Here is a 10,764-nt window from a genome sequence, read left to right on the forward strand (position 1 = left end):
TAAGCGAGACGCAGATTGTGTTAAAAGCCTGCGGTAATTTTACAAATTAAGTAGAATCGAAGATTCCGACGCGACGCCAGTGAAGGTATAAGAACATCAAAGGAAGCTCTCAGGCGCTACACACGCCAAGTAGCCTACATGTATTTGCATATCACTGGACCAGATGATCGCTTAGTCTTCTTAGCTTAGCTACGATTCTGATTACGCCATAACTAATCGTACGTACGGTACGCTTGTAGGCCTACAATACACTGTTTTGACAATTTCGTTTACTCTGCTTATTTATTTATATTGAGCGAGGTGTGTTGAGCCCATTGTTATTTTCTGTGTAGGCTAAATGGATGATTTATCGGTGGCACCGAACAAAATTAAAGCGGGCTGTTTAATTGGTAATTCAATTAAGCTTAACAACTATTACTTATTGTTTCCTGACGAATTGCGTTATCTCCGCCCAAGTATTAGTGGCATGATAAGTATCCTAATATAGGCTATTCAATTACATGACAGTCTTTAATTGTTTGTTTGTTTTTCTTTTTTATCCTGCATTGCGGGAAAGCGGACTTGAGTGCTATGCATCGGTGTACGCCTTCCGACGTACACCTGACCCACGCTGCAGCCGACGGCAATGTCTGTTTCCGGTTGTCTACTCTACTTATGACTTAAATTTGGTACTACCCATTACTCGAAATCGATCACTGGGTAGAGGCAAATAGGGAACGTTCAAATATTACGTAACGCTTTTTTTCCGAATTTTTGACCCCCCCCTCCCCCATGTAACGCTTTTTTCAATCCCCCCCTCCCCCATGTAACGATTTTTCACTACGAATTCAGCACAAAAAACTACCATTCCGTACTCGAAAGCGTTACGTAACGTTTTGCTTGAACCCCCTCCCCCCCGATGTAACGCTAACGTAGGCTAACGCTTTGCATAAACCCCCCCCTCCCCCTCGAAGGCGTTACGTAATATTTGAACGTTCCCTTATCGTAAAGTTTCTTGCCCAGAGAAACAACAGCAAGTGCGGGAGGCTGGAGTCGAACATGCAGGCTCTCGACTGCGAGCCCAACGCTCTAACCACTCGGCCACTACTTGATTATGATCAACGCACCGGTCTTAAAATTAGTTTAGTTGCATAATGCATATCCAGGACAATTGGCCCAGCGGTCGGCAACCTGCGGCTCCGGAGCGACATGCGGCTTTTTTATCTCTGCGCTCTGGCTCACGACAAGGGGACGCAACACTTTGTATGTTTATTTTCATCCTGCATCGCGGGAAAGCGGACTTGAGCGCTATGCATCGGTGTACGCCTTCCGACATACACCTGACCCACGCTGCAGCCGACGGCAAAGTCTGTTTCGGTTGTCTACTCTACTTATGACTTAAATTTGGTACTACCCATTACTCGAAATCGATCACTGGGTAGAAGCAATTATCGTAAAGTTTCTTGCCCAGAAAAACAACAGCAAGTGCGAGTGGCTGGAGTAGCTTAATAGCTAAATATTTAATTTCAGCACTACGGTACTTAAATAGATTTGTATTGATTAATCATAAATAATAGCTAAATGCAAGAAAAGTTTCTGACGAAAACAGAACATTTAACCCGTACCATGAACATACCGACCATGAACCGATTGGTTGTGTTTACCAGTCATGTTAAAGGCATACTAAATGAAATTTTCAAACGGTAATTAAGCATTAAAATGCGTAAACTGAACATTCAAGAATACAATTCAAAAAAAATTATCGAAAAAAATTTGTTTTCAATGGCACTGGCTAGGCCCAAAGTCCAATGTTTTATTTATTTTTAATTTTTTTAAAATGACCAAAAAGTGCAAACACTGCTCGAGAATACGTCACTATCGACAGCAATAACAAAAGCCACGTGACCACATCTGATGTTTTAACATCAGATCTGATGATTTGAGCAAACTGTCTGGTGTTTTGATGTACATACATACATAGCATACAGTTAAATCTCCCGCGGTGTTTTGATGTACATACATACATAGCATACAGTTAAATCTCCCGCAATAAAACTATTGCCCGATTAGCTGATTGCTAGTCGATAGTGACGTAGACTGTTCAGTCGCACGCTTCGCTGCTCACGCCCATTCCCGTTTTGAAAGCTCTGACAAAAGCACGCGCGGAATGCTGATCAGACCGCAATGGGGAAAATTTTTATTGAAAATCGTTTTATGGTACCGTAAAGTGGGGCTATTGTGAACACTTTTTTGGGAAAACTTTGCCCAAAATCATCATTTTAAATTTTTTAATACGATTTTGTTCTTATTTTATGGGCTGAGATTCATTGAAAAAACAGTCTAAATTTGAATTTGCTGAATGATTAATTTCATAACCTTTCCGCCATTCTTCTTGGTGTAAATAATAGCCCCAACCACGGGGCTATTATAAACACACATTGTATCAGTGGCGCGGGAACTATTTTTCTCTAGGGGGGGCTGAAGCTGTCGTAGTGTTGTGAGCTTCTGGGGGGCTTCGCCCCCCAGACCCCCCTTACATGGGGGGACATTTACAACTGGGCATTCGGTCTCCTCCTGTGCAAAAAAAAACGACGCTAAAACACACACATTGCAAATTGTAACAAATGAAGAACGGCAAACAGCAAAGCAGCTGTTCAGGAAATTAAAATGAAAACGAACAAATTAGAAAGTTATATGAAAACGACAGTTTGTAGAAATGAGCTCTCACGCGCTTCCGAAGATTGATTTTCGCTCAGGTGTTTTCTCTATAAACTGTGTCATAAGTTCTTTGACATCAACAGTGTCCAAAATGTTTTGGTGGACAAGCATCAACGCAAGATGAGTAGGCCTACCGTAAGTCGTTTTTGTGTCATTGAGCTTCTCAACCACGTTTTCAGGCGTCTTAGAGCAGAAAAAGAACGTTGTGATGATGCAACCGAAACCGAGAGGCAAAAGCAGAGCTCCACGAATTTGCGCGTTTCTTTGAAAAGATTTAGTGTTTGAGGGTTTAGTTGCAATAGTATCTCAGCAACCTTTTGAACGGAGTTTGCGGTTTTTCCACTTACAACATCGCTGAGCAAAGTAGGCAAAGTTCCGTTTTTAGGCTATCTTTTCTGATGGCATTGGGTAAGCTGATCTCAGTATCAGATCTTTCCTCACCGTTTGCATAGATCAAAAAGACCTTCTCTCTGTTGGCTGCTGTAAGCAGATCCGCCTGGTCGAGTCTTCGATCAAGCTCAGCTTGAACCAAATCAAGGGCTTCGATGTATTGCCGTTTTTACGCTCCTTCTCCCGCAGACAACAAAGCATCCGATTCCTCTGTGTTTCGAAATCTTGCTGGAGTTTTTCTCACTCGGGGATCCTTTGGCGTCTTTAGGTTATTGACAGACGCAAAGACGTTCGCTGCTTCCATAAGCTTGGAAACGGATTCATCTTTTTTGAGATTTTTGATCCGTTCGCGGAGAGTGGTGATTGATTCCAAAGCTGAAGAAGCAAAGATCTTTGGAGCTGTCTTGCGACGGCTTCTGCTGGCTGAAAAACTTCCCCGCTGCAGGTAATCGCAAAATAAAGCCGCGTCGTGCGTGCTTGTTTTACCAAGCCGAATATGCTTGCACGAGCGTTTCCTCTCATTGCACTACGCAGCGTTTCTTAACCGGGGATGCTAGCACCCCTTGGGGGTGCTGGAATAGACTGTAGGGGGTGCTAAATGCATGCAGTATAATATCAAAAAATGCCATTTTAATTTTCTGCATTTTTTTGTATTCTGCCAGTATCAGCAGTTGTCATATCAATGATTGCTGTTTCGAAGTAGCCTACATGATTTGCTGTCATTGTAGTCATCTCCCAGTCAAATACTCAAATTGATCCTGAGTAGATTGTGCGAACTTATCTGGTGGGTGTTTTGTTGCAATATTGTTGCTCACCTCTCGCTTCTAGAAACCACCATGGCAAAGTATCCAGAGTGGATACAGCAGCCTTCTTGGCAGACATGAGTGATCATAGGCTAATAGACTAAAAGAGGAGCTATGATTGACATGCAGGTGAATCAGAGTTGTGGGACAAACTTTCGTCCTTCCGCTTGCTGATTTCTGGTGTGACCAGTTGACAGCACATCCTGCATTGGCACGAGCAGCAATGGAATTGATCGTTCCATTTCCGACTAACTACCTGTGTGAAAAGGCGTTCTCCACCATGCTCCAAATGAAAACAATTGGCCGGAGCCGCCTTCAACATGGGTTGCTCCACGATATGAGAGTGGCTTTGACAAACACGAAGCCTCGAATAGAGAAATTGGTCACACATATGCAACAACAGAAATCACATTGATACATGTGTAACTAGATACCCAGCTGGGTAACTTAAATATGCTTAAGTTTGTCCATGTTCTTTTACTATTCTCGGGTTTTCCTATTTCTTTTATCATCAATGACGACAGTAGTTTTGAAGAATAAACAAAATGATCAATTTGTACTTCGCTTTCCTTTCAATAGTGCAGGCCAAAGTTTAATGGCGGCGTCAAAATTTTGACATGCTATTTGATCACTGGCGGTATATTTTGTATATTTTTGTCGCCTAACAAACGGTGCTGTTGTTTTAAGAGAGTTGATTCACTTACATATGGTTATAATTGAATTTCTGTTGGTGAATGAAAGCCAAATACCAAATCCTGAATCAACTTCGTCAAAACAACTGCTCAGTTTGTTAAACAACAAGAGACTTCATTACAAAATATATCTCCAGCGATCTGAAGGCATGTTAAAATTTCGGCCTGTACTAAACTTTTGGTCGGTACTGTAGTAGTCTTATGTCAATAATAGTTAGGGGGTGCTAGACTGGTCAGGCCTGTTTACAGGGGTGCTAAAGTCAGAAAAGGTTAAGAAACGCTGCACTACGGTATCTTCTGTCATGTCGGTCAGACTTGACAAAGCAATATCATGTATTATTGTAATGTTCAGAAGTAGCCTACGCATGAAATGTAAATATTGCAGAATGATGTCCAATAAACGATGTACCGCCGTGTTAGTAGGGAAGGTGGCTAGCACCGCCACTGAGAGGTATAGTTCCCTGTGATTGACGACTCTTTATTGCAAATGATGAGCGCGACACGTAACAGGAACTCGATTCATCGTAGCAATTAGTGTTCGAAAAAATTTCTGAAATTATGTTATGTAGGCCTACCTTAAATTGTCAGAATTTTCTAGGGGGGGCTGAAGCAATTATTAAAATTCCAGGGGGGGCTGAATTTTCTCTAGGGGGGGCTGCAGCCCCTTGAGCACCCCTACTTCCCGCGCCCTTGCATTGTATTGCTGTTTTTGTTCAAGATAGCAATGCAATTGGGGCTATGTTGAACATGTAATCGATGAACAGGGAGACAGCATTTAGAAATTCTTTCTTAATGAGCTTGAAATTGACTATCGGAGCCCAATTGTTTCCTTTTGCCTCTCTAAGAAGAGTTTCGCCCAGTCACTGGTTGGCAAATTTTCCTTGAACTCACGAACTTTCCTGCCTTCTTCGCAGAGAATTTGCTTGGCAAACATTCTGACATCAAGAAATCAAACAAAGTGACATCAAGTTAAAAGAGAATCCCTATTCCGCAAGGCAAATCAGCAGGTGCTTTGCCATCACAAGCTTTCGTTCTGGCGTAAATACAGTAGGGTGCCCTGCTTTCGAATACGATAGCCCACCCTTTGCCTTTTCCATGGTTTGAGAGGGTTCCAAGAGAAATTTTATATTTCTTGTTAGCCTTGCTCAAAGCGTAGCCGGTCATTTGGTCGACAAGACATTTGGGTTAGGTTAGGTCTCATGACCATACTAGTAGAGATGACCGGCTATGTCACATTTTGAAGCCTTAAAATACCGGGCCGACTGTTTCGTAGCAGTTTGGCAGACAAAACACATTACTTTTGCCTTAAGAGTATGTAGACATGAATCGCAGGTTTGTGGACGTTGACTCAATGTAAAGAAAGTTTGTAAATCGAGAGCTGAAACATTGCGCAGCTGGACATTTTGCTTGATGGGAGTGAACCATTAAGTAAACTCATACGCAGTTAGTCACAGCATAGTCAAGTCTAGCAGCCAGAGTGAAAAGGAAAACAATATAGTCGCACAATATGTGCACTTGTGCAGTTAGTTTTCATGCGATATTCTCAAGCCACATAGCACAGAAAAGTACAGTAGAATTCGCCTATAACGGCACCTCTAGGGGATTTGCAAAAACTGACGTTATAACCGAATTGACGTTATAGACGAAGTACCGCAAACTATTCCACAACTGTCTTTTGATCAAAGAAAGAGGTGTATAATCCAATCAGGGTTACTGTGTACCACCAAACTGACAAAAGGCACACAGAAAATACAGCAAACAAAGAAATTGTTTAAAAAAAATAACCAACAGCGAAAGGTACAGGAAATTTGCGCAATACAACTCGTTACATACAGTAGTAGAAAAGTTCATTGTTTATTAGCAAACAAGGCATTGATCTTAAGCTGTTTCGGTTTTGACACGGATTTGACACAGCTGTAGAGCTGCTTTTTACACGTGATAGTTTTTCACGCGAGAAAAAAAAGTTGATTAGTTTATACAGTAGTGCACGTACATTGTACAACTGTTGCTTTGAGTTGTTTAAAGGTCAGCTGTAGAGCTGCTTTTTACACGTGATAGTTTTTCACGCGGGAAAAAAGTTAATTCAGTTAAAGTCCCTGCTGAGAACGACGTAGCGAAATAAAGGGAAGACATTTTGCAAGCAGCAGCGCTAACTGGATTTAAAGACTGACCGTTCGTGGTGAAGGTGATGGCTTAAAGTAACGTTATAAACGAACATAAGACGTCTGGGGACCAATCAAGGGTGCTGTTACATGCGAATTGACGTTATAGGCGATGCTGTTGTAGCCGAACTACAATGTATGTAAAAGATAGGAATTCTGCCGGGACCGAGCGAAATGTGACGTAATGGGCGAATTGACGTTATAAACGAAGCCGTTATAGGCGAATTCTACTGTAATGCACGATAGGCTACCGAAATTATGCAGCTGATTACTGAGCAAATCATGATTCTGGTATGCAATGGCTACAGACCTAGTTGTATCTTTACTTCAGCATACTTTTTAATTGCTACTGTAGCCTACTTTAACTTTGTAGTCAGTTGACGAAAGGAAAGCAGGTTAACTTCATGTTTGCAAAACTATACTAGATAAACCAATCGTTTTCTGTCAGCAAAATATTGTAACTCTTTGACCAATGTATGAATCGTAATGCAAGTCTTGGCATGTAGGATAGCCTATACAATTATACATGACCACGAATCGGTCATGATCTGTAGTTCACATGTTCAAGTAGTCAAGTAGATGATGGACTTGTTGTTTCATTGCATTGCATTTTATAGGAATTAAGTGACAAAATGCCTAACAAATGCGTTGCGTTTGATTGCAAATCAGGCTACTTTACTTCTGCTACCAATATTTCTAAGTTTGCTTTTCCTCTGGATATAGTGTAGTGTTGCTGCCGTAATGGATAAAATTTGTTAACCGAGGGAGCCTACAAAAAAGTCTGTTTGGTGTATGAAACATTTTAAAGAGAAATTTATAAGTAATGGTAAAAGAAATAACCTCAAGTGGCATCTAAATCTAGTTCCGACAGTTCACTCAATTCAAGCATTAAAACGCCATCACTCCATCAGCTTTAACAACTCCAGCAGCACCTCCACGAAAAGCACCCAAAATTTGTATAAAACAACTTGATGAACTGGTAGACTTTTCGCAGAAAACAGAATATTTGATTTTCAGTGACATAACTGAGGCACACTGCCCAGATGGTTTCCAGTACTGTCGGGAATTAAACTTTTTGATTTTTTACAACATTATTTCTGACAAGTTGTCTGGCTTTCCCAAAGTTGCTGAAGCTGTTAGTAGATCGAAATTTGCATGTGCAAAAAGATTTGTTGAAAAGGGATATTCAATTTTGGAAAGAGGATCTATAGCTGCAAGTGATCCATGCATTTTAAGCTTTGAAAAGTTTCAGGAAGACGTGGATGAAGTTGCCAATGAAATATTTGACGCAACATTCTTCTAATAGTGCAGAAGTTGGCTTTACAATAGCCGGTTATATTGCAAAAAACTTGTTAAACGCTCCAAATGTGCAATGTACAAAAGTTTACTGATTCTGCCGCTAAAGCTCCTTTGTACTTTCAGCTTTTGTCAAGGGGGGCTTCAATGTGCCTTCTCAGCCACTTTCTGATTTTGTTTATAGTGCTTTTGATGTTGTTGAAGAAACGGTACGCAAATGTGGATTGCCTTGTCGAAAAGCTATGCAGTAGCCTATGTTTTCAAAAAAATATCTTTGCTCCGGTGTAAAGTTTACATGTGACACACATGTGGTCTGGGGCAACCACTTTGCATCGAAAATTGTTGTTAATATTTATTATAATAATTACCAAAAGGTTATAAATGAGTCAAAAAGAAAGGATAACATTGTAGCATTTAGGCAAAGGCAAAAGTAGTTAAGATTCTATTGTAGTTATGGGATGTCTTTTTTCCGTCACCATGATCACTATCGTCTTTGCAGTCCCCCCCCCCCACTTCATTGAATAAAACATATATCATTATTTTCGCATGTCCTTACACTATTTCTGTTGTAAAAAAATAGTCTGTGCTGTTTGTTATTGTTTATTTTGAGATGTTTGTTCACTTACAAATTATTAATTTGCACCATCATTATGTGGTTTGGTAATGCAATACGTCTAAATGTAAGGTCAGGCACTTGTTAAATGCATTAAAAACGCCCAACAAATCTGAAAAATATCTGCTTTGTTGTACCTCATGCCAGTAAGAGCAGTTTCTTTGTTAGTCAAAATTTCAAGTATTTTTCTATCGGCCCGTTGTAAAAAGGCCTTTATATGTGACATAGCCAGCCATATTCTACTAGGTGGCCATGGTTAGGTTTAGTTAACCCTAACCCTAAAATGAATCGTGCTTTCGACCAAATGACCAGGTACTGCTCAAAGACACCCCCCTATCGGTTACTTGTTTCACGGCATTGTGAAGGCCTTCAAGGGAGTAACTTTTTGTTCTTTTGCTTTTGTAATCGGCCACCCCCACTAGTGGGGAACAAACCGACGATGGATTATGATGATTCTCTAACCATGATGAAACCAGCAAAAACATGGCAATGATCTATGGATTTTTCTAAATGTCGTCAAATGGGCTTGAACTATCGTGTGCATATGTTCAAAAACAAAGTATGGGGCGATTATAAACACTGTTCACAATAGCCCCCTAAAATTTATGTTCTTCACAAATTCATGCAAATTTTTTTTATTAAACCATCACACCAAATGTGAAAGATGACAATGTAATCATAACATATTGTGTCACTAATTGAAAAGGTAGTTTTCATCAAGCAAGACTTACCTTGCGCAGACACCAAAGTAAACGGCTTTAGTTTTACAAGTCTTTTCTAACGGCGATTTCTTGGCAATGCAAAAGACTAAATAAAGCTTGCAAAAGTTATAACTTACTATATTTAAGAGTCATAACTATACATTATACATGCAGATAACCGGCAAAAGTTTTTAAATGGTGTAACAGGATTTGCAAAATTTCAAAAAAAAACTTTTTCCTAAAATGTGTTCACAATAGCCCCTAGGTTCATAATAGCCCCCACTCTACGGTAGCATGTTAAACACAAAGAACGTGGAAAATCGCCAAGTCAGGTTTTTTCTTTAGTATTCCTTTAAGAGTTGACAGCTGTTGGAATGGTAACTACAAATCAGTTCTACAGGGTGCGGCCGAATAACTCGAACAAAAGATTTTCCTGTAAGCGTTAGATTTTTGCTGTAAGCAGTCAATTAGATGGTGCGGCTTAGAGCAGGTTTTAGTTTGGTGGAGATGAGACCAGGGCCTCCGAGAGAAATCAGCACTGGTCGGGAAACAATAGGAAAAATGGGCCCCATAATATTTTTTAGCAAATATACAACTAATTTGTATCTTGCGTTGCATGTTCGTGTTAAGCTGAAATTAGCCTAGTCTACTTTCCTCAGCATGAAAAGAACTTCCTTCAATGTTAAAATCAACAATAATCACTGGATTACACTTGCAGCAAAAATGCCATTAAGGCAAACTATTTTGTCTAGAAAGCTTTGTAAACCACAATACAGGCAACGAAAATAGTTCAACCAAGCTTTTAATTCAGGAGTGTCCAAACTTTTTCCCACACGGAGTTGGCCCGTGGGCTGGACATCCCTGATTTAATTCAACCCTTTTTGGACTTTTTGCAATGCAAAGTTACGGATCACAGCATCAAATAATAAAATTTTGCGACGTTTGAATTGATGCACAACATGTATAGTTAGGCTTTTCAATCCGTTTCGAGTCATAGGCTTACTGGAGCGCAAACAATTCTTTACAAATTTCAGTAATTGCTAAAACCACGTTCTCAAAGCGCAACCGTTGGAGGTAGCTATCGGAACACAAAAAAAAATCATAACAAAACTATTTGGAAAAACCTTTCGAAATTTGCAATCAATAATTCCTTGTGTAGAGATTATGGGGTGGTTCGTTCTGGTTTGCAGTTGAAGTTTGCTGTGTGGCTTTCTGTCAAAAGTACCAACTCATGTGGCTTTCTGTCAAAAGTACTTTAAACCAAGAATGCATACAAAGCTTGGTCAACGCTCAATTAAATTTCTTGGAACAAACACTTGGAACAAATTACCGGAACAGCTAAGAAAAATTCAAACAATTAGTATGTTTTCTAAAAAATTAAAACTGCACTTAATGTCTGGGTATAAATTA

The sequence above is a fragment of the Aplidium turbinatum genome, chromosome 11 (assembly GCF_918807975.1).
Source record: "Aplidium turbinatum chromosome 11, kaAplTurb1.1, whole genome shotgun sequence".
NCBI classification, from domain to species: domain Eukaryota; kingdom Metazoa; phylum Chordata; class Ascidiacea; order Aplousobranchia; family Polyclinidae; genus Aplidium; species Aplidium turbinatum.